This window comes from Taeniopygia guttata, chromosome Z, assembly GCF_048771995.1.
Source record: "Taeniopygia guttata chromosome Z, bTaeGut7.mat, whole genome shotgun sequence".
In the NCBI taxonomy this organism is placed as follows: Eukaryota; Metazoa; Chordata; class Aves; order Passeriformes; family Estrildidae; genus Taeniopygia; species Taeniopygia guttata.
In genome coordinates, this window is record NC_133063.1 from 77,500,323 (window position 1) to 77,523,067 (window position 22,745).

At 41.5% G+C, this 22,745-nt stretch overlaps 1 long non-coding RNA gene across 1 annotated transcript; it reads left to right on the plus strand.

Moving 5' to 3' along the window:
- Positions 1 to 5,819: 5,819 nt before the first annotated feature.
- Positions 5,820 to 17,296, plus strand: LOC116806799 (uncharacterized). Its single transcript, XR_012052817.1, has 4 exons — positions 5,820 to 10,824; positions 11,857 to 12,177; positions 14,917 to 15,104; positions 17,000 to 17,296. It is a non-coding gene; the product is annotated as an uncharacterized lncRNA (long non-coding RNA).
- The last annotated feature ends 5,449 nt before the right edge of the window (positions 17,297 to 22,745 follow it).

The following is a 22,745-nucleotide window of genomic DNA, read 5'->3' on the forward strand; positions in this document are numbered from 1 at the left end:
ATACTTGTAGTCCCAAAGGGCTGGAGGCAGCACAACTTCTGGTCACCCAGTGAAGTCAGTGAAACTTCCTCCAAGCCTGATCTGGCAATTCCTGAAGTGCCTTTCCTCCTACCAAGCAGATTAGGGTCATGTGGAAGGTTTTATGGTTAATGGCACTTAACAGTGAGTTCAGGCAAGGCAATTGTTGCCCAGATTGTAGTCAGGGAATCCCATGAAAAATTCAATGAGGTTGTTAGTGGTGAGAAGTGGTGGTGGATGTTTGCTTTCTGCCTTATCTTGTCTCAAATAAGCCCCACAACATCTGGTGGGACTGTTGATTCAGGCATGGCCCTGCCCCAAAGGTGAGCCTAAACCTGGCAAGATAAGGCTGGTGTCTACCACCTCTGCAGAGTTCTAATAATTTCTGCATGAGCATTTGAGCATGGGACTATATTAATTTAAGTGTTTTACATGGTCTCCAGATGCTGCAAAATCGCTGTTTAAAAGAAACCCTAAAAACATCTACAGCTTTTAAGAAGGCCACAAAAGAGCAGCAGAGAGAGTCAGATACTGGGACTTTTATTAGCTGCAAGAAATGTCTAAATGCACGTGCATGGCAAAGGAACATCCTTCCCAAAATATCTGCAACCTGCAGTAATGCTGTGCCCTGGGTACGGTGGCAAGTCCCTCTGTCTCATTGCCTACCCTGTTTACTGCTTCCATATCTCTTAGAGAGTGCTGAATCATGATAATCAGCACTTTTGTTTGCATTGTAAATAAAATAAAAACAACTCAATAATGGAAAACCTTGAGCTAAGGGTGTTGTTTTTGGGACTGTGCTCATTTTCCACCAAATGCACAAGTTGTGCATTGGAAACTATTCCCTCTGGCAACCCATAAAACAGAAACTTCTCCATTCTTTCCACCCCAGGAAACATTCTGTCAGCAATTCACTTGCAGTGTTCATCTATGAATATGGAGATGGGTTTTTTTTGTGTCTAGTTCCTAATATATTAACACAAGGTGCTGGGGGTATCTACAGTATGCTACAAACTGCATAAATAATTACAGCTTTAGCAGCAGTAAGCCCAATCAGGAAAACACAGAAGGCTGGAATGGACTTTTCAAACCACAACAGGGCCTGTGTCATTATGAATTTACTCTTCTTCTGTTCTACCCCTGTCAGAAAACCCAAAAGTTTTAAGGCTGTGGCCTTGTGTATTTCAGTATTTCTGCATCTCCTTCAAGCAGATGGTGCTCCAGGTTCCAGTGAGGATGCAGAGAGATCCAGGAAGACATCAGTTGTGGTGCTAATGCATCAGGAAATGGAAATGCATCAGGACATATCAGCCAGGAGGGGAAACAATTTCCATTTTTGTAGCACGTGCAACAACTGCAGGACCCTAACTTTCCTTGCTGAAGTGTGTGACCACTGCAAGGATTCGTGGCACAGTTTCACTTGTCAATGAAGCCAGCTAAAATTAATGTTTCATTGCAGCTTCCACATGGGAGCAGTGTGAGCATCACCGGTGTTTCATCTGTTGTTAACTTCTTAAGTTCCAGTAACCTGACTGTGACTTTTTCATCAATGCCCAAGACAAGAGAGGAAGAGTCATGAGACAGCAGAATTCAAGGTGAATCACCAGAATTATTCAAGGTATCAGTGAACCCTTACAAGAGGCTCAGCAGAGTGTGTGCAGCTTGGACAAGGGTTTGTGCTCTCCAGGGTGAGTTTCAAGAAGACATTTGAAAAGGAACAATGTATTGGCTCTGTGGACTTCCACTGATTGGAAGAATATTGCTGGGAGAGGACTTCAAATTCGTAAATCAGGTTTCAAAAGTCACACTGTCATGTTAAAAATTAAGTTACTTTTGTCTTTTTCTTAATAATGGAAGAGCATTCTTTTAATTTGGTTTCTTATTTCTCCAGTATGTCAGAGTACATTCCGGTTTTATCTATCTATTTATTTATTTATTTGTCATGACTAAACTCTAGAAAGATTTTTTTTTAATTTAAAATGAAAACTATTTCATTCCTTCTTGAGCTAGGGCTTCAAGAAAACATCAAAACATCAAGTGTCATGAGATTCATGATAAAAAGGACACCTTTGGCAAAACATTTAAACTGAGGGTGGAGTTTGATTTTTTGTTTGTTTGTTTGGGACTTTTTTATTTTGGTTTTAGTGGGACATTTTGTTTGGGTTTTTTGTGGATTTGTGTTTGTTTTTGAGTGGGTTTTTTTTGTTGTTTTGGGTTTTGTTTTGCTTTGGTTTTTTTTTTTTTTTCATTTGATTTGGTTTTGTTTGTCTTTTTTAGTTGAGCCCAATAGTTTTTCTTTGTGTCCAGGTCTTATTGACTTCCATGGAAGTTATATTGGATAACTATTTGATACCTGGGCTGTTGTCCTTCTGGTGGAAGGACATGTTTCTTTAAGCTGGAGCAGGCTGCTTATTGCAACACAGATGTGGCTGCTCTCACATCTTCTCTTGTGACCCACCCAGGAAGAAAAGCCCAACTCTGCTTTGGAAGTGTAGGGTGCCACTGATGCACAGATCTCGTCACAGATTAAGGACTCCTTTTTGTGTGCTGGGGTGTTCTGAAATCCTGCATCATGGTGAAAAAACAAGCTTCAGCTCCTAGAAGTGACAGCAAAACTCTCAGAAACAGAAAAGGAGGGGAAGAAATAAATGAGCAGAAGTGATTAGGAACAAGCATGTAATCCCAGGAAAAGGGTGCTTTATCCATCTGCATTCTTAACCACTATCCATCACTACTGGCCACTGATCAGTACCTCCTGCTGGACTCCAAAATGCAAAGAACTTTGGGCCTCTAAGCCAAAGCTTAGAGTCAAACACAGGATTTGATCTGAGACCTTGGAAAAGTCTTCCAAACTTAGGTGCTAGAAGTGAGAATGTGGATTTATAGTTTAAAGCAGAGACACGTTAAACTAAGTAAAAGAAACTTTAGAATTTTAGAGTTTAAGATATAGAAAAAATAAAATAACTACAAAGGTAAAGAAGGAGATTAGAATGCAGCACTGTGGGTTTGTGTATCATAACAGGATTGGCTTGTTGTCTTACACTGCAGCATAAATCCATATGACAAAATATTGAAGGATTAGATGACAAACATAAATATCCTTGTTAGCAGTGTGTTATTAATCAATAACTCCTTAAAAGGTCTTGTAACTAAGGGTATTGTGATCTTCTAAACCATTCTATAACAATGTAAACCAAACTCACCCTTCCTATCTATATAAAAATATGAAAATAAACCACATCATCAAAAGCAACTCAAAAAATCCCGTCTCTAACTCATTTAAAAATCCTTCAAAAATCCCCATAACCTCCAACTATAAATAGTCTTTATTTGACCTTTTCCTGCATCTGTTGGGTACAGAATGTGTACTGTACCAGTTCTGCAGGGGCAGGGCCCACAGGGCGTGCAGGTCTGCTCAGCTGGGTGGCCACAAGGCCTTGGAGAAGCTGTGGGAGTGGAGGTGGAAGTGTTGGGGTGGTTTTGCCTTCCCCTCCCTGCTCAAGGCTGTCAGGGCTCCTCAGGGTCAGCTCTGGCTGGAACCTCGTCTCCCAACACATGGAGGAGCCACAGGAGAGCTGGGATCTAGGGTTCCCAAGCATTTTCCACCCTGAATTCAGTCCTGTAGGACTGGTGCCACTCCAGAGAACTCATTTGTGTCCTTATGATAGTCATCTACACATGGCAGGTTTGCGAGTCCAGTTCATCCCATTAATCCAGGGTAAAATGACAATGGATTTTGATTAATGACTTATGATTAATTGATGGGGATTCCTGCACGTGTTCCTGTGCATTTCCCTCCACGTTCCTTTTCTTGGTAAGAAATTGTGTTTTAATGGTCTGACTTGGAAGGACTTCCGAAGTTGAAAAGTGACCAGTTCAAATTTATTTTTCTAGGATAAAATGGAAAGAGTGAATTAATGCTGTGCTGTTCTAACATCATGGTCAGTTTTTGCTTATGATGATTTTACCTCTTAATTTTTAAGCAAAGGAAATAGAGAGCCAATTAGATCAGGGTCCTGACTGTAGACATGGTAGGAATCCAAGCAATTGTTTGCATATTTTCTGGTGGTATTTTCTATCTCTTCTGCATTTTTACTTCCCAGATGCCTCTACTGTCTATCATGGTGCAGATTTTGTCTGCAGCTTGTGTGAATAACTGCTCTAATAATACCTTGTGCAAGCATTTGCCATGACAAAAGTACCCTAAAGTTATTTTTAAACTTCACCATATGAAAAGACATCTAACTGCTGGCACTTGTGCTGCTGCAGTTCATATTCAAAAATATGTGCACAGTTAATTGCTGGTATTAAATTGCACCTTGCAATTTAGCTGGAACTGCACTTAATACGTTCTTTGAAATGGATATGCATGTGTGTGCACACCATGTGTTTGTCTTGAACATGAATGGCCAAGACCACTGGACTGGTGCATTAAACAGCAAAAAAACAAAACAAAACAAAAAAAAACAACCCAAAAAAAAAAAAAAAACCCACACCACAAAACCACCAAAAAACCCTCAAACCCAGACAGATGTAGGTTTGGCCAAAACCTGTGACTCAGAGCAACCCTGGGCTGCAGAACATTTGGGCAAACCTCAGTGAGGTATGTAAAAGTTGCTGAGCTTGGGTGGAAGCTGGAGGTGAGCCGTAGCAGGATGAGACTGGCAGGTATGGGATCAGGGGGTCCTTGTCTGTCCTCTTTGCTGTGAGGGCTTTATAGTGGTTTAAATGTAAATTTGAACATTCTGCAAGCTGTAATAGAAAACCAAAGAATCCCAGAGCTAAATATGATTGCTCAACTACCTTAGCAACCACATAAATTTTATTAAAACACCCTCTTGCTTTCTCTACCATAGCCTGTTTCAGTTTTTTTGGGGGAAGTATTTGCTTCAAGTGTTCCTTAAACTGTAAGGAGATAGTTCTGCATTCCTGTCCAGTCTGGGGCCTCTTGGCTGAGCCTGCAGATGGTGTGATATGGTGGCTCACATGACACTGATATATGTCCAATATGAGTGGAGGGGGGGACCACACTATCCACTTGCATGGGCCACAAAGCAGCCAGTGATTTCAAGTGGTTGTTGCCATTACTTATTACTTATTATTACTTTTGTGTTGCCTTTACATGTTTGCTTTGCCAAGTTCTGCATAGACTTCATCATTCTAACAAAAGTCCTTATTCATGTCCCATGGAGTAATTAATCTTTTTAAAAGAGCATTCTTAGTGTTTACTTGTTTTATTGTAATTTTTTATTTACTTGTTAATGTTATACTAATGCCATTTCTGGGCTTTTTGGGTCACCTCAGCTTATTACCCTATACAAGCAAGGCTTGCCTGCACTGTGTTTTGCCAGGGCCTTTCTACCATTGTACATTAGGATATTCCCCATGAAGCTGACTCCCTGAGCAGCAGAGATTGATTTCTCCTCTGAGTAGCCATATTCTCCACAGAAGTATCCTTTCCAGTTATGTTTTGAAAGTCATCAGACATGCTGTTATAAATGATCACTGAAGATTACTAGAGAAGCTGCAAAATAATAGTGAACCAAGCAGCATCTGTAATTTCCACCACTGGTTTGCAATCATTACTCAAAATGAATCCTGTCTCAGTTGTAGTGCTAAACTTTTTTTTTTTCCCTTCCTCTTCAGTGCTGTATAAGACAGTTGAAATAGATACTGTCTCATGAATTTTTATGCAAAAAGCTGAGCTGCAATTCTCAGTACCAACAGCTAGCATTCTTTGTGAAGATCAAGACCAGCTTAGAAAATGCTGGAGAGAAGTCGGCATTTCCAGTTACTGTGAGGCTCTGTTACAGCTCAAGTGGCTCTGAGATGTATATCTCTGATGCTCTTTCTTCTGAATTTGCCCCAGTATAAATCCAACACCTCCTGCACAGCATATTTATCACCATTCTTATTTGTTAGCAGAGGTTTTAGTGTTTTATGAGCATGGTCACCTCCACAGCCCTTGTTTTCCTGTGAGTCGCTGGTGTCATAAACACCCTCAGTGCAAAAGGACAGATATGAATCAATTTTAATGGAAAATGAGCTGTGTTTTTCTGTATCTTCTGTGCAAGGTTTTGCCTCCCCAACAATGCCCAAGGCCTTGCTCTGGTAACATGCACAGGCAGGTGTACAACTTCAAGCACAGGAGCAAACCCAGTGGCTATTAAACTATGCAAGCTTAAATGCTTCATTCAAGGACATGACAAACCTTCCATCTGATTTGGAAATACCCCAGTGTTAGTGGTACAACTTCTCATGTGTGGTTTTTTTTCCCCACCTTGTGATCTAGGTTTGCTACAGAGTTTTTGAGAGGAAACCAAATCACACCTGGCTGCCAAGAAGGGGAATTTGGGTGCCGAAGCTCCAAAGTCCTTTTCTATGCTGCCACACTGAAAGTTTGCAGCTGCCAGTCAAAGGCAAAACTAGGAAAGAATGTCAGTGCTAGGAGGCAAATTTACTACCTAAATTAGCAACCTTACCTCCTGAAGTGGGGGATAGAAGCTCCACCTTCTTCTGAAACAGAGCATCCAGTGTTGAAGTCAAAAGGGAGGAATGGATCCACTGAATTTGGATTTTACTCCTGACTTTGACGAAGGCGGAAAAGAAAAAAGCATAGGAATGGAAGATGGGAATGGAAGCAATCTTCAGTTTATCAGATATTGCATGTACAAAACCATTTTGTACTTTTCTCTCCACAGCAACTTTTATATCTTCTTCATCTGCCATTTATTTGTTGATGAGAGGGTCTCATAGTGATTAGCAGAGTGAACTCAGAACTGCTGAGCTTCATCTCCCTTCTTTCAAGAGCTAAATGCTCTTCCTTAGTGTGCTACGTGTTCTTAGGGCTGGGCTTATTTTCACATACATGATAGGTACTTTGGAGTGTTTTTTAAATCCTCCTGCACTTTGACTACTGTGAATTAGGTTCTCTAATACACTTGAAAGTATGTCTGGGTGTTAAGTTTTTACTCCTAGACTTCTACATTCTGTTCAGAGCTCTGATTTCTAATGTTCGTTACTTAATTTCCTCATTTAGCCCAGTGATTTGATATAAAAACACTTACCTCTTTCACAAGGATTCAGAAAGTATTGTACTAAAAAAATTTAAAACTTGCTTTTTTATTGACTTTAGTCACTACTAACACTTTCACATAGATCAAATTTAATGGTACCTTCTTCATAGCTTAGCCACAGCAACATCAGAAGACTCTGTTCCTGTCAGCCACCCCTTCTCAATAGTTTCTGCCAATGTGTAAGTTTTGTCAAGCTAAAAAGCTTACAACATTTTCTACAAAAAATTGAAGCAAGAATTTCTGTCTGCTTCTGACAATTCACACATGATACCAAAGCATAATGATTTGTACCATCTCTTCTCAAAATTATTTTTTTCTATTCCTTTTTTTCTCTTTTTTTATGTTCCTTGAGAAAATTTTTTGTGAATTCTGAACCACAGATCCTTTAAATGGGCTTGCAATGAGATGGCTCTTTTATATGAATTTGAGAACATCACTGTCAATTCAGATCAATAATTCCTGAACCAACTGAGTTTTTCAATACAACTTACTGAAGAAGAAGAAAGTACTATGGATTTGATTGCTTCCTTCAGCTTTTGAAATGTAAAGAACAAACAGGGTATTTGAATATTTTTTTCCTCCCTTTCTCTCCAGGTTAGGCTTGTGCAGTGTGTATTTAGTCATTCTGGCTGATTCATAGCCAGCAGTTTGCGTCTCCAAGAGCAAGCACAGGGTGTTCCTTGAGAGATACAATGATCAGTTCTGCAAACACTGCTAAAATGATATCTCTCCATATTATGGCAGCTCCTGCCAAGCACCTCTGTAAGTCGGGGGTTGTATCAGCATTTCCATTATAAATATAACATTTACATTACTACCACCTCCCTTGATTTATCTCATGCTCCTGTGCTATAACACAGAATCACATTTGCTTTGTTCACTGCAGCTGTACAGGGCTGTAGATGGGGCTGGGAGCTCGGGGGATTTTTCTTCAAGTGCTCCCAAATCTCTCTCCCACACTATAAAGCGTAGCGTTGCCTTTTCAGCAAATATTGCTGCATTTTATTCTTTGCTTCGGGACATTATTCTGTTTATATGCTGTGTACCTGGGCTAAGGTGCATTTACAGTTTAGTGGTGCACGTACTGCAGGTGCTTTAAATCCTCCTGTTTATCATCTACATGGTCAGCCAGGAGGAACAGACTTCTTTCTGCACCAAACACCTCATTCTGAATTCTCCCTGTCCCTGGTTTTGCCACCAAGTCAGGACTCAGGTCAAAACAAGGGATGTGAACAAGTGACAGAAAAGGGAACAGTGTCTAGGAATGCAACTTTATTAATTCCATGTGTAATAAGCACCTGCTGTATTCATGGTCCATTTATATATATCATTACAGATGGTTAATAAATCATTAATACATGGTGTTACAGACCCAAATAACAAGCTATTATAAATGGTACCATCATTCTATCAGCAAGTGGTGTTGGGAATTGCATTTAGAAGCACACAGTTGGGCTCGCTAGCCTTCTGTGACAACTGACTTTCCAGTTCTTTCCTATTTAAAGCTATTAAAATATCTTATTGATCACTGCTAAGCGATTCAGAAATGGGTACTCTAATATTTGATGCATCCCTTTATGGGATTTGCTGAAATTTCTTCTGGTCTATTTTTTTTTTTTTGCTCCATGTGATTTTGTACCTTCAACATTTCTTCTGGAGAGCAGCATCTGTGAATTGCTTGTTTGCAAGTGGTGAAAATGTTATTGTTTACTCCTGTTTGTTTGTTTGTTTGGGTTACAAATAGTTTGGGAAAAAAACTCTACTTTTGACCATAATTTTTTTAAAAACGCATTTATTTAGAAAACCTGGACTCGATGCCCTCACCTCAGGCAATGTGCAGGGCAGGGAGTGCAAGGGCAGAGTGGGCAAGTGGAATCAGCCAGGCTGCTCAACCCTCCTTCCCTGCAGAACAGGGCATGGAGGTAACCCCAGATTGCAGGAATGTGGGTACCACCTGCACCTTGCATTAAAATAATAGTTCTGCAGACTTCAAACTATGGATCCAGTACCTTATAAATAATTACTTAAACTAAGAGAAAGAAGAAGTGAAGGAAAAAAAAAAAATAAAACCAATACTGAAGTCTGTTATTGCAAAAATTACCCAGGAAGGTCCCTACATTTTTTCACCTGCTGACACGCCAGCAACTTTCTTCCCACCTCACGAATTATATTTACAGTTTCCTTGTGGTTTTTGCCCTGAAGTCAATTTTCACTCCAGCAACTTTTCTTCTGTACTGTGCCTTGGCTCCTTAGGTCATTAACCTCAAGCAAGGAACTTTGTCAAATACTTTGAAACACCAAGTCCACTCTATTTCCCTTGTCTGTCCTGGTGGCAATACAGCACTTTCAAAGAATTCCAGCAATTTTCTGAGGCGTGACCTGCCTCTCCTGAAACATGCTGGTATCTTTGCAATCTTTCAGCAAGCTGTGCTGTACCAAATGTTCTTCCATTTGATCTTCTTAAATATTTACTCAACTGTTTCCAGTGACTCTCATTCAGTTAACTGGTCTCCAGTAACTTGACAAACTCAGCCAGCTTGATGAATTGATTGTTTGTTTTCCATAAAAATCTCAAAGTAAACAGTAAAATATATTTTATTCTCACAGCTTGCAGTTTCTCCTGATGTAAGAAATTGCTAATCATTCAGTGGCTTTGGGGAAATATGTTTGGTTGTGTGGTAGACGGAGTTGGATCTCTTAAAGTACTATCTGAGTGCTAACTTATTAAATAGCCACTGCTCACGTTTACTCTTATGTGCAACAAAAATACCATTTTACTCAAAAATGCATTAGAATTCATGTTACCTGTGGAAAAGTGGTGATCATTGCAAAATGATAACGTGATTGCTTTCTTAGCAGTAAAATCCCTCAAGGAGTGGAAGCTCAGGAGGAAGTGGAATGTCTTCTGTCAAATTTAAAATAGGAAGAGGCTGTATAATGTTAATCCACTGGATTAACTGCTGATCTGAATGGACATGCTGGACAGGGGGAGGCAGGGAATACCACTGGCCTTTATTTCAGGTGACCAAAGGACCAATTAAATCAGTGTCTGTGCTTCAATGCCCAGGAATTTTCCTCCAAAATGAAGAAACAAGGTTTTTGAATATATTTCTGGGCCAGATCCTCAGTGTTTTCTGGAGATATCAGTCAAATCATTGCCTCCAGTGCAGACCTCCTTCCCTCTCTCCTGCAGGGCCTGGCCCCTGCCTCACCAACACAGAAGAACATTTTAAGTTGTAAGAGAAGAAAATTTTTAGAGAGCTCTGTTCCTCCCCATGTTCCCATCTCTTCAAAGCTCGCAGGCAGTGAAGGCTCTCCTTTTACTTGAGCATAGGGAAGTTTGAGTGTTTAGATCAGAAAATCCAAGCTTTCTCTCTGCTGTCACTGAGAAGCTTTGAATGGCTGCATTGTGAGGCTCTAACCATAATGTCCTAGCTGGTCATTGATCTTTTCAGACACACTCTTCTAACTGGGGCATCCTTGTGGCATGATGAACGGAATAATAATTTAGGAAGAAAGCATACTAAATCATCCAAAGGCAGCTCCTTTGGTCTCCAAGATGGTTAGAGCAGGGCAGAAGTTTTCTGAGAGGAGTAGGTGAGTGAGGGATGCAGCAGCAAAACATTGTGGAAGAGAGGAAACCTGAGGGCCTAAAAATTCCTGCAGGGAGGGGGGACAGCACATGTTTGGCATCTCTATGGGTGGTTTCTTGGACAGCAGAGAGAGGCTGGTAAGGAAGTGAATTTTTTTCCTGGTGCTCAGCTTTTCAGCCTTTTCTTTCTCCTTCTCTGCCCTGCTCCCCCTCCTCTCATGCCATAGCCCTCACTGGCTTGCAAACTGAGCAGCATTTTTCTTCCAAAGATAAAAAAGATTGAGGTCCATCTCCTTTGCATCCACCCCAAGGCCAAATCTTCTCTTCCTACTGTGCTGCAGTGGGTATAATTTCACACCTCAAAGCATGACTCTTGTTGTTTGGTGATAATTAAATAAGTTTCTCTAAAGCTTACTCTAATTTACTCCTGAATTAGTACCAGTCATTCTTGTTTGTTTGGCTACACTGGTTATCCAAAAGTCACCCCAATAAAAGAGATGGCTCAATCAAATGTGTATAGATTAAGTAGGATGCAAAATTTTGTTGATCAAATTCTTTTTATTGAAACTTTTTTTTTTTTACTTTTGTCAGAGACTAGCATTTCAATCAGGCTAATTTTCTTCTCTAAAATGTCAATACTCCTCTATTTAATTTTTCAGAAGCTGGGAAATGTTTTCTTTTTTTTTTCTTCAGCCACTGGAAATTTAAAATTTTCGTGGATTTTTGAAAGAAAATTTTAAAGGGAAATGTTGATGCCAATGGAAAGAAATTTACTTTTTGAAATACTTCTAGGGGACCAAGGTTCTCTTAATTAGTTTTTAACATGCTGCAGCTATAAAGAGAATTTGCAACCTCTCATTTTGCAAACAGTATAGATATTCTCCTTACAACTGCCTGTTTTCATATTGATTTTTTTATTTCTTGAAGAATCTTACACTGTTAATTCACTTCAGATAATGCATGTATGGATACAGTGGTATTGCAGATCAGTTTTCTGATGCAAGGGTTTGCTAATGACTGTGGAAGAGATTTCTGCAAGGCAAACACTGGTCCTGGGAGCCTGGGTAGGGGAGAAATTTAAGTGTTGTGTAGATGTTGTAAGTGAGGTTATGGCTATTTTATCTGTGGCTGGAATGCTTTTTCAGTCCCATTCTTGTATTTCTGTTACAGATGCTCCATCCATTTACATACCTGAACACTTTCAATACACTCAGCACATACCTTTAACGGCCCACTCTGCATTTTAATCATCAAAACCATCTTGTGGTGTGGCCATCAGCCTTCCAGTCAAAGGCTTCAAGTGGTGGAGGATCAGAGACTGCCCAGTGGTACTGGAAAATGTTGGCTTTCTTCAGCAGATGCTAAATCTGACAGAAATCTGTCTCTTCCTTTTGGTGAAGATGTGGCACACATTTGGTTTCAGCTGTGTGTTGAAAATCCCCAAAGCTCTTCTCACTGATGCTACTGTCTCCACCAATGCCAGCCAACAAGGTTGCACGTAAACATTTAAACTTTAAACATTCTGTGGTTTTTTTTTTCAGTCCTCCACTGATTAGAACTTCCCCATATTCTTCCTCTGCTGGGTTACGATTACGATTCCTGTAAAGTCACAGCTGTGCTTGGTGGTTTTGCAGCATGAGTAAAGGCAGGATTCAGAGGTGATATTGCTGCTCTGTATTTCTCTCTGTCAAAAGTTATGGATCCATATCAACACTGTGAATGGCACAGTAAGAGACCTGCTTGCACCAGAAATACATTGCTATTTATTGTCTCCTTCCCCATTTCTGTCTCCTGCATACCATTTCTTAGGAAGCTCCTCTTCATAATTCCTTCGAGATTTAATTTTGTTTGAGGTAAACAGATACTAATGTGCTTTCCACTCCTGTAGACTCACTTTTGTTCATGATCCGTGAAACTTGCATTTGCTCTTCTCTAATAATTCAGCAATCCTTTTGTTCGTCCCAATACTTTTTACTTGCGCCTGATGCTTCCCTGTATCTCTCCCGACATAAATTGTCATTTTCACCTCCTGACATTGGGAAAACTTTCCTGGCACAGGTAGAAATAGTTAGGAGAGGATGCAAAGTAAGAGGAAGGTTTCAGTTTTCCAGCCCTCTCCTTGCCCAGTGTGTGCAGACCTGATGCACTTTGTTCTCCACAGTGTGTTAGGGTGTCCATTATCAACAATGGAAGCTTGTTAACACAGTAGCACGGAGACTGTCCATTATTCCTCCTGCTCCTTTTTAAAGAGGCCATTAAAATAGAGGCAAGCTCCTTTCCCTACAGGTTGAATTTTGAACAAATTTAATTTATATTTGTTAGGGAAACTTGTGCTGCTGGGGAGAAAAAAAAAAAAAAAAAAAGCCAGATTGACAGTTCTGGAATATAAAGTCCTTTATTCATCCACAACACAGGTAGAGGAAGTGGCTGTTTCGCTTGTCTTGCCAATTTTTGCTCATCTCTGACCTAGAGGTATCACCTCAAGCTTGGAGTTCATTCTCCACATCTTTCTAATCATTGGGCTCTCTGCTGAGGTAGGTGCCAATTAGCACAGGTTATTTTAGTGATGTGGACAGCTGACCATTACAACGGGATGGAAACCACGAATTTTACTTTGTGCAAGGACAGTTCATCATCATGGCTATGTTGGACAAATTCGTGCTGCTGTTCTGAAAGAGTTTGTCTGGGCTTGGGTGACATTGCCAAGACATTCCAGACATCTCAGCCCCACCAGCTGTGCTGGTTTTCACACGGGAAAGGTCTGTGTGGAGTGTGCTGACAGTGAACCAGCTACCACAACCCTGAGCTTTGCTTCTGTCCTCTTTCTGTCCGAAGGTCTAAGTCACCCTAGTCAAGCCAGACAGTGAAATATCACTGTCTGCCTAGAGTCTTCTAGAAAGAAAGGAAAGATGACCAAAAATACCCAGGAGCAGCAAAAACACATTGAAAACCTCACGAAAGAGCTTGTTTTAAAGGATCATCCTGATGTTTCATGCTGGGGAATGGTGATGGTGGGTATTTTTGCCATCAGGCGGAGAGTTACTGCCTGCAAAACCAGGTGCTGTTAGTCCCCAGAAACCCAGCTGAAAGGGAAGAATATCAGGGTCTTGGGCAGGAATGAATGAGCTTGAGGTGATCCCTGGTTGGACATATCCACTGTTTTTACGTCTGAGCTGAAGTTAATGCATACAGAAGAATCTGCTGTGATTACAGATGTGCCCTGCATTGCTTGTTTGCACAGCAAGAGGCCAAGCAGTCCAAGGAGGCTTTGAAATGTGCTTCTAAGAAAGCAAAGAAGGGGGTGGAGGATGCTGGCACTCTTGGGCAGTGTTACTGACATGCACACAGAGTTGCTCAGTCAAAGGAATTTGCAGCCAAAAGCTCCTCATTGAGCCTGGTGGGCAGTGGAAGCCCCACCTTGTTTGAAAACTTTGAAACATCCCAGGCTATAAATCTCATTCATTTGCATTTCTTTTCAGAGGATGAGGTGGAGCGTGGAGGATAGCAGTATTGATGAGGATTAAACTAGCAAATGGGATGAGGTTGTGGAATACCTAGTGCTAAGCCAAAGTGCTCTGCTTCTGATACATGTACCAAGTGAGAGGAGGAGGCTGCATGTGGCATGGTTCAGTTCATACTGGATTGTTCAATTGTTTTCATAAAGATGGAGAGAAATTGAATCACCCTCGAGAATATGAAGTATTTTCCTTTTTTCTTGATGAAATATACATATGTAATATTTTACAAGTTTCTGTTTCTTAAAATTAATTTTGGCTGCAGAGGTGTTGTATCTTGGTTTTGTGGGTGGTTTTGGCTTTTTTTTTTTTTTTTTTTTCTTTTTGGTTGAAGTTTAAAAGCCCCACCTGTTGAATTTGGAAATTTCCCAACCTTTTTTCTGTTTTTATCAGCCACACCCATGACATCGTGATGTAAAGTGGACTCTTGGAGCATGGTGTGTCAATCTGACAAGTGTTAGAGACATTGTTTTATTTAAGCTGATTTATTTAGGTTTTTTGTTCAAAAACAACACCAAAAATATCAGACCAACCTTAAAGGAGAGAATTTAAATGGAGTTGTTTGTCTGAATGAAACAAGCAGGAAAACGTCCTTGACAACAAGATGCATCGTTCTCCTGCCTGGAGAAGGCAAGGCTTGGTCTGAAGCACTGGGGAGAGAAATAGGTGTGGAGGAGCACACATCTTGATAGCTCCATCCTTTATCCTTCCCCAGAGTTCCTTCCAAGTGGAATAAAGTTTCCTCCCACTCTGTCTGGTGTAAGAACGGTGCCTACGATGATAGAGCACAAATCGGGCGAGGCCTCCCTGAGCCAGGGGAGAGATTCCCCACCAAGTTACCAACATACACTCCAGGCTTTGAATGAACCTTCAGAACACAGCTGCAGCCATCATGGAAATCTGGTGAGTCTCCAAGATGTATAAATATAGATACAGATACACAAATATATAGATATATGGATATACATAGTGAGAGGGAGAGGGAAGGAGGGAGGGAGAGATGCTGCATAGCAAGACCCTGACAGTCGCCTTTATGCCTGTTGCAAGGTATCAGGAAGGGAAGATTCTCAGCATATTAAAAACAAGTAATGTAGAGATCTCCCTGCCTTCCATTCTTCATTCAAACTTGATGTGCAACCTTTCCAACATCAGCCTTAAGGTGGGAGATTTTGTGTCAGCAGATTTCATCCAAAGCAAGGAGTTCTGAAACCATGCATTCATGAACTGAATTCTCTCTTCTCCTCATCCCCTGGTTTGTTTTTTTTTTTTTCCCTGATAAAATATCTTGCTGTACAAAGACTTTACTTTTTGGCAGCCACTGGAATCACTTTGTTATGAAGCATCCAGATTTTATCAGACAATTAGCAAGCCAGCTCAGTGTTTGTGTGTGTGCATGTGCGCGTCTGTTTGCATGTGTCCGTGTGGTAATTGATATTCATGATGTATGGCTGGCTGGCTGGAATATCTCACTACCCACACAAAATGATTGCTGGTGAGAAGGCCTTTTCCAGCTCAGTATTAGCATGCTTCATCTGAAATTTGCTTTGCTGACAGGCCTTTTGCTCCTGATTGTGCACTCCTGATGCAAAATGCATCATTGTGCCTAATTTCAAGCATACCAGTTCTGTAATAATCTCCCGAGGAGATATTAAGTTATATCTATTTGTGCTGTCTTGGGTGATCATGCAAGTTGCTAGCGTGACAGCAGCAACAAGACCTGGATACAGAACAAACAAAGGAAGGGCCTGCCAAAGCCACAGACGTGTGCTCCAGTTGTGGTGGTAATATATGAGGTATGCAAGATGTCTTTTTAGGAATGCTGGGTTCTCAGCCTCTGCAGGTTAAATATTCCCCTCTGCCTCACGTCAGCTGAATTGATGGTTTTGCCACCCAGCAGCCCCAGGAAGATAATAACTGTCAGTCACCAGCAATCTGCGCTGCGTTTACAGTAACAAACAGGACGCCAGTTTGGGGAGAAGATGATATTTGTACAAATAAGTGACCACATAATGTTGCAATAGTTGTTGCCCCTTTATACATATATGTGTGTCCAGAACACGTGGGACAAATGAGTGTTAAACACACACCATTCAGAGCTGGATCTGGGCTTTAATGAAGGCATTGTAGCAAAGTCATTTCTATACCTGCCTCGATGAAGAATGCAACATGGATGCGGAATCCCTGTGAAGAAATACATTATGAGATTTCTTTTTTGCTGGTTCAGCCCTATTAATCTGTTCAGCATGAGCTCAAGTATTTTAATAACAGGCATGGAATATTATGCCTGCTATGAAATGGCTTTTTTTTTAAGCACAACTTGGGCTGTGTTTGTGTTAACCTAGTTGAGGGAAAAAACCCAGGTTTTAAGCTTATCCTCCTTTTCTTTCACTAATCACAGCTACAGGGCAAAACATACCAAGGCTCTAATAGGAGAAATAGCATTATCATATGCTAATTTACAGTAATGTTAAGAATAGCACAAAGAACAAGCCTTTGAATGTATGTGCATGTTGAAATTCATACTTGAGAATAGACCTGTGGCATGGCTGGTTGGTCTTTTGGGGACAGAATTTGTGTTCCTGAGTAAACTGCATTTTGGGAATTGGTGCTCATATAAGAGTTCTTACTCAGAAACTGGTTTGGTTTGGTTTTTTTGGGTTTTTTTTTGTTTTTTTTTTTTTCCCTGTTTTTGCCTGTGTTTATTTCCTGCTGAATACTACTGCAGGAAAAGGTACTCAGTCTGCAGCCAAAGACTATCTGCTCTCTATGATCAAGAACAACCTCTCCATCTCTTACAGGAATAGACACTGACAGCTACCAAAAGAATATCTGTCTGTTCCTCTTCCTCTGGAAACTGCAGGCTGCACTAGAGAAGTCCAAGGGTGAGAGAAACTACAAATGGAGAAGAGAAAGGACATCTGAGAGTCTTCACTAAATAATCAGAAGACTGATGGATTTCAGACAAAGACAGGAGTTATATAACACATTCCTCCTCTGTGAGTAATCATATGCAAAGATTGACATGTTTGTGAGTGTTCCCAAAACTGATCCTGGGCTTACTGTGGCCGTTCCTGCATGAAAAAAAACATCAGTCAGAGGAAAAGAGGAAAAAGAAAGAGAGGGAGGAAAAAAAAGGAAAGAAGTGTGATTGTGCTCCTAGGACAACATCCTGAATTTTTCCCTGGTGGACCCTTGCCATTACCATGGCAAAATGCCTGGAAACTGCCGTTCTTTTCCACAAAAAAATGTTTTGAAGGAAGAACAAAAGAAGTTTGAGCTTTTGGCAGATCATTGAAGATCACTGTGTTCAGATCCTCAGCTGGTGTAAATCAAGATAACTGCAATATTGCTACAGTAGTTAAAAACTGACTGACTTTCCCATCTATCATGGCTTGCTGCTACGGGGGAATATTTCTTTACAGCTTAAATAGAGGAAGGAATTGCTTTTACTGCATGTTGCATGTCTTCGTGTTAAGAAAATATTTTTTATCCTTAATTGCTTAAGCTCCCTTGTGTATATAAGGTGGTGGTGCCTTCTGTCATGGAGGCGTTTGCTGTGTGTGACACCTTGCTTTATTTCTTTGGTTTGCTAGTTGAATGACATGTTAATCTGCTGTGAAGGTGCATAATAGGATCAATGGGAATCAGGAAGTATGTTTTAAATTAAAAAGAGGTCCTTTCTTTGTCTGATTCATGTTTCTGTATTATATCACAGCATGTGTGGCCAAAGAGTATTCCCACTAGGCCAGGATAACCTGACGCTGGTCAATAATTAAATAATAATCTGTAAAATTGAAAGGCTTTATGTTTCAGAGTGAAAGAATGTTCTTGCAGCTAATGGTAGTCAACAGGCAAGCACCCTGAGACCTCCATACATGCAAATACCTCATGATCATTCAGCTACAAGGGCTTGTAAATCCATTTTTACAGTTGCAGAAGGATGAAGTCTATAGACCCTCCTTTGCTTATGAATCAAGGTGCAGTGCATCTGACTATGCCACAGCACTGATTTGGTTTTTTTTTTTGCTCTTCTACATCGAGAGAAATGTCTTGGGGAAATTAAACTCATCTGAGCTATGTCAGGAATTGCATGTGACCACAAGAATTAGATAAGCCTAGAAAATTCCATTATCTGCTCATACCACTCATTATTTGATGGCCCAGTCTGGATTTGTGATGTTGTTGAGGTTTGAGCACTGAAGCAGGAGAGGCAGGAATATACCTCCACGTGCCTGTGTGGTGGGACTGAGTGGCTGAATCAGCAGCAGTGCTCCACCTTCAAGTGATCAGGAAGCAGACACTGGCCTCAGAGACAGACCCCACATTCCCTTACATCCCAAATACACTCAGCTCTGCCCACCCCTTGCTGTGCAAGTACCTAAGGCTTTCCACATCATGGAATACTGCAGCAAAATTTATCTCTAAAGGCGTTCTGGAAGACAGACTTCCATTTATGTTGAGGAACGTTACTCCTGGTCTGCAGCCCAAGTGCCGTATCCTGTTTATACATGTATTCACTTGTCTGTCTTCTCTTGATAAAGGGTATTATTTCAGGATCATCTAGCAGCTGATTTGATTAGCTGTGTTATCTCCCAGAGTGCTCTAATGCTGCTCTGTCCCCAGACCAAGGGAATGTGAGGTTGCCAAGGTAAGAATCATAGGTAGCAAATAAAATACCATTGAGACTGGGAGAATTGGATTCTGGTAAGGAGTAGCAGCCCTCTGAACTTCCACTTTTCCCCAGGACTGTCCCAGATGGCACTGTGCTGATGAAAGGAGATGAGGTGGGTCCATCAGCTAATCCAGGAAGGAGATCTTCTCCCTGAGGAAGCCACAGCTCTGCCTTCAGCTGGCAGTGGGCACTGACTGGTCCAGTGCTCACCCAAAGGTCACCTCTGTGATGAGCATCATTGTGAGGAACACTGTGTAGGCTCTTTTAAACCCCTTGTGCTGATAGAAAATGCCAAGGCTGGGAGAAATCTCCCCCAAATTGTTGTTTTAATACATATGGAATTAATTTTTTTTTAACAAGTGTTGCATATTCTTGATTAAATATAGTTTTCAAAATAGCATTTCTCCTGCACTCTTTCTTTTATTCCTGTGTCTGGTCTCAGAAAAATCCTTTTTTTCCTGTGTCTGGTCTCACTGCAAAAATAAGTAGAACATGGGACTATTTACGGGGAGAGACTTAAATTTTCTTTTTGAATCTACCTATTTGCTTCTCTGTTACAGAGGAATATCACACCATTTCTTTCTGCCTTGATTTACTTTTGCAAAACAATAGTTAGTAAAATGTTACAGCCTTTTTAGGTGGCTGCTCCATTAATGCTCCCAGCTGCCCTTGGACATCTAAAGAAAGGGGAGAAAACTCAATGAATGAGAGATTTCTGATCGGGAAATTCAGGAAACTGTGAGTTCACTGGGGCAAAACATGGCTCTGGTAAGCAGTACAATACTAACAGGGCTGAAACCCTTCTGAGTGCGTGGCTGGGAGAAACCTTGCACAACATGCACCTGGCTGAACTCCTTTATGGTTGGAATCATTGAGAGATGAATAGGAATGGATTTGCACAATGCTATGGATTGCTACACCTCTTCTGGGGTACCAAGCCTGTTAGTGCTGTTTCCCACCATTCTCCTTTTGGCTCTGAGCCTGTCCTTTAAACACCCAGAACCTGCCTGTGGGTGAGGCCTCCTTCCTTACTGAATCCACCCATGACCTTCTCATGAGGTCAACCCCTTCTAAGGTTCTCCCCACCAGCATTTTGTACTCATTTTTCTTCCATGCTTTCCACAACTTTCCCTCCTTAGCGTTTTCGGTCAGGCCCAAGGAGAAAGAAACTTCAATATCATTTGTATCTGCCATCCTTGAAAACTTCCTTTCCTCGTCTAGTGCTTAGTCACAGAATGGGTGGGGTTGGAAGGGGCCTCTGAAGATCACCCAGTCCAACCCTTGCCAAAGCAAGGACACCTGGAGCAGGTGACGTGGGACCACATCCAGGTGGCTTTGAGGTGCTTCCAGAAGACTCCACACCCTCATGGGACAGCTGTTCCAGTGCTTTGGTACCCCCAATGGGAAGAAGTTCTTCCTGGTGTTGAGTTCTTGTTGTGTTTAATTCATGGCCACTGCTCCTTGTCTCTGGGCACCACTGAAAAGAGTCTGGAACCATTCTCTTGTCACTTGCATGATTTTTGTATGCGTTAATGAGATTCCCCCCTCAGTCTCCTCCGTGCCCAGACCAACCATGCCCAGCTCTTGCAGTCTCTCCTCACAGGAGAAATGCTCCAAACCCCTCCTCATCTTCGTGGCCCTTAATGACCACACTAAGCCTTTCCAGCAGACCTTGGTCTGCATGTTTACAGCTGGTGTGTGCCACACACCCTTCTCTCCCATGGACTGAATTCTCCTGCATGTGCATGCCAATTCTGCTCTGCCTGCTGCATCCAGCACGTGGCAACCTCGGAGCACCACAATCCTGTGAATGCTGCTTTTGATCACCCTGCTTCTGAGCTGTGCCTTTGGTCCTTCACTGAGGCTTCCTGTAGTCTGATCCTGTCCAGATCCTGCTTGCTCTCAGAACAGAGAGTCTTTGAGGATGGATGTCACTGATAACCAGAATAGGTCTGGTGTATGTTCACTTCTGAGGACTCTGGAGAAGAAAATTAGCCCAGGAACGAGGTGTAAGTCAGGCTGAGTTATCTTTGCAAGGCATCTAACCTACTGACAAATGGACATCTCTGCTGTCTCCAGAGCACTGGGGATTTCTGAGAGCCAAGCTGCTCTGTGAGAGCCCTCGCTAATAATAAATGCCTGCCCCCTCCAGCATGGACTAACTGCACCTCTGTCTATGCTAGTGACTTCCAGCATCACCCAGCTCCTGTTGAAGCCAGGAACAACACCTTCCTTAGTCCAGGATCACAAGCTGTAACCTCCTCTGGGGATTTTCTGTGGCTTGAACGCTGTCCTCATTTTAAGCGGACTCTTGATCTTCCAGGGAGAGAGCTGCAATGAGCTGTGAGAGCTGAGGAGACGAGTGGTGGAGCAGAACAAGTGTGCTAGAGGGGTTTTTGGTGTTTCTTTCAGGTTAATGCAATCACTAAAGATAAAACCTCTCCAGCAGAAAGATAATACAGCTTCCCTTTCTTTAACTCCACATTAAGAGTGGTTTACACACACATAATAGATACTAGAAAAATATGGGAGATGAGACTGCACAAGCTTTCAATAACAGCTGCAGAAAACAGTAAGTTATCGTCTCAATCAAGAGGTCTTGAAAATGTAATAGGGGAGCTAGCATTTCAAGAGGACAGTTATGTTTGTCTCTGTCCTTACCAATCACTTCCTTCCTCCTTTCTGTACACAGGGCCCCCACAAAAGCCTCTAAACATAGTTTATTGTTTTATGTCTGCTTAAATAAATTGTGAAGAGGGATTCCATTGTGGTAAAAGAGTTGTAGTTGGGTTTGAGGGATCTGGCATAATTTTCAGATCCATGATATTCTTCATTCCCTAGCTGTGTCTTCCTGTTCAAAGACAGTGGTGAGTGGCAGAAGGTGCACTACCTTGCCTTCCAGAAGACTGTAATCATTTTAAGATGGATACCACCTGGCTGATATTCTGGATATGAGGAACTATCAGCATGTTTTGAGTGAGCACACATTTATATGGCCACACTTCCCTGCATTTCTGAGCTGGATTGTTCAAAGCTATCTGTGTGCGTGATGTACTGCCATGAGCTTACGCCCTTCCTGTCTGAAAGCATCTCCTCCCAATCCACATACAATAGCAGTGGCATGACTGTTTTCCCAACCTCTGTCTCTTTTACTTATTTTCATTAGAAGCCTATTTTTTTTTTTTTGCAGAGACTGTCTCATCTGCATTGTCTTTTTTTTCAGTCCATCTCTCAGAAATGTCTTGCACGAGGAGTGGAGGATGAATAAGATAGTTGTGACTTAAAGAAAAAAAAAAAAAAAAGCATATCTGTGTTTTTCTGCCAGTTGATGCAGCTATTACTTTGAAAGGTGATTGTGAGGAGAAGAAAAGTCTGTGATAAAAAGTCAACAAGCAATGGACACTGAAGAGGTGACATTCTCTTTTGGAGTGAACTACTTCATGTGGCACACACTGGAGGGGGTAAACACCCAACAGTTAGACAACGATACTGCATTTTTAGAAAGGGAGTTGGGCTTTTTGACCCCTCCTAGCTCAAAGTAGGTCTATGATCATGTGTAACCATGGCAGACAAGCCATTTCAGCCCCCCACAAATGGGTCGAGGGAGCTCCTTGAATGCTCCTTTCCCTTGGCACATCTGTAAGAGGAAGGTATCTTTTCCTGCTGATGCTGAATCAACTCACCTTTGCTGTGAGAGAATATGAGCAATTCTTCTCTCCCAATATCTTTTCTGTGACTCAGATAGTGGGAAACACTGCCATCATTTACCTATGCATCTCCTCTCTATCTTATTGGTGCCCCATAAAACAAAGCCTCAGAAAGGATGAACAGTTGTCAGTTCTTTGCCTGTGCTGCCACTTTGCAAACCCTAA